Source organism: Ixodes scapularis, unplaced genomic scaffold (genome assembly GCF_016920785.2).
Source record: "Ixodes scapularis isolate PalLabHiFi unplaced genomic scaffold, ASM1692078v2 PGA_scaffold2__306_contigs__length_199485367, whole genome shotgun sequence".
Classification (NCBI taxonomy): Eukaryota; Metazoa; Arthropoda; class Arachnida; order Ixodida; family Ixodidae; genus Ixodes; species Ixodes scapularis.
In genome coordinates, this window is record NW_024609857.1 from 68,120,656 (window position 1) to 68,122,873 (window position 2,218).

The 2,218-nt window shown below is 45.8% G+C and overlaps 1 pseudogene; it reads right to left on the reverse strand.

Moving 5' to 3' along the window:
* Positions 1-1,090: 1,090 nt before the first annotated feature.
* On the reverse strand, positions 1,091-1,779 carry LOC115309821 (annotated as a pseudogene).
* Positions 1,780-2,218: the final 439 nt, after the last annotated feature.

A 2,218-nucleotide genomic window follows, 5' to 3' on the forward strand; every position in this document is an offset into this window, starting at 1 on the left:
TTCGTTGGAGCCTCTCCGGCCCAGTAGTACACCTTGCCGTCTTCAACTACACCGCTAAAGTGCCTTACATCGTCAGAACTCACAACAGGCTGGGTCTTGTCGAGTAGAAATTCTACTAAAACGTAAGACATTGTAGAGCCCGGGCAGGATCGACAGGTTGGAACAAGCGGGCAAACAAAACGAGTCGAGAGCGATCGTTCATGGAAGCTCGGCGAAGAAGTCTGGCGTCCCGGCGGGCTTCTGTTCAAGGTTGTCGGTCGGTTGCGTGTCATATCTCTAACATCAGCGGTTTTATGGGCTCACGTCCTGAAATCGTTTTCTCGTGCATAGATTATTTTTCGTGTTCATAGATTTGACGAAATAGTGGTATCCGAACGAACTTTACGTCCTTTGACCGTACGTCTGTCTGCACGTCAAAGCTTTTTGACGTACAGTCAGAGACAGTCGATGTACAATCAGAATCGCCACCAAGAAATCTTGACGGCATTTCGCGGCGGCCGACTGCCACCAGGAAACCATCAGAAATCCGACAAGCGGGGTCTGTCTGGAGTTTGTCTGTCGGTCAGAGTAACTTGTTGGACAGTCAGACATGCTTGACGTACAGTGAGGCACAGTCAGCGGTCCGCTAGAAAACATTGACTGCCAAACAGCGTTACATTGATGGATTTTTCCTTCGGGGTTTACGTTGAGATGCGAGTCATATTTACGTCTCGAGATCTTTACACCTTCAGAACCTGCTCTTTTAATCTTGTGGACAAATATATCCAAGGTTTTACTAGTTTGCAAAATTTCCAAGGGTGACGCTTTTTGTAAAATTTTGTGTAAACAAAATTTCCTGATCGAGAGTAGTGATTGCGTCGCCTGTTATAGTTTCCGCAGTTCCCACAGACAAATATTGTCTATTTTGCGTTGCCTGAGCCGGCACAAAATAATTGCATCATGTTGCTGTAGGCCTTAAAACCAGCGTTTATTCAAAACACTAAAAAACAGACATATTTGCAAAACTTTAACGGAAGTGAGCGGAAGCTTGGCTTTGCTTTCAAAGAAAGCACTGAACATCTAATCACCCAAATCACCCAAATGTTATGACTTATGAGCATTTACCGATCTTTGAGTGTTTAGCTTTTTCTCAATTTGCAGCTTTATTGGCATTGAGGCCCTTCACAAAAAATTTAAGGCACGTGGTAAGGTCCAAGCCAATTACCTTGAAAGTGCAGGTGCATGCTCCTGGCTACTTAGTTTATGGTAAAATCTAGATTTCACTATGGTGAGAATGTCCATGATGCTGTCAGTTTGCAACTTATTCCTCCTGAAGCCCTCTGTAAACCAGTTCTCGAGCCTCTGCACAAAACAAAAGAGGGCACCAGTGGGGTACAGCAGCCCTCCTTTGCCACAATGCTATGTCAACCTGGCTAGACCTGAAGTGTATTCTAGTGTTGGAACAGTCAAGGCTTCCATACAAGGCACGCTATTCTGCTTCATCACATACATTCATGCAACTTAGTCTGCGACATTGTAGGTCAGTCGTGGATCACTCCGTTCAACATGTTCGTCATGATCGAGCGTGGAGGGCAGGACAGTTTCAAAACTAAGTAAATCCCCAGACTCAGTCAGCTCGTCAGCTTTATCCCATAAGCTACCGTCAGGAGGGCAACACTGCTGGTGTCGGTGGTTTCTAACAGCAGTGACCGCACAGGAATCACTGTTTCCATAATAAATCGCCTTCACTAAGCTGTAAAATGACAGACAGTTCATGGTCATCAGGAACTGTGTGGGCATTGGGTGATGATAGCACCGGATACTTGCCTAACAGTTCCGAAGAGATGTTTGATGGGATCCAGGCTAAGTTGCAACGTCATTAGGTACTTAAACCCTACTCAATTAACCGTGTAGGAAAGGAGTTCGAGGGTGCTATGAAGAGTGACCCGGAGGCCGACACCTGTCGACTCGCTACGAGTTCACTAGCTCCTCCGGCATGTCTCTCCCAGGCTGATGGACTTTTAATATTGCATAAGAACTCCAAACTCTGTTCAGTCTCCACTGGAGGTGCTGAATCTTGTGTTGCCATGTCGACATCAGGAGCTTGCTGAACTCACAAAGGAACTTTATGCTGCTTGCTTTTACTCTTCTGATCGTGCTCGTTGCTTGACTTTCGGAGACCTTTCTTTTTTTCTTAATTGCAGTGTCGTCTTCGTCAGATAGCTGGGAAGATTGGACT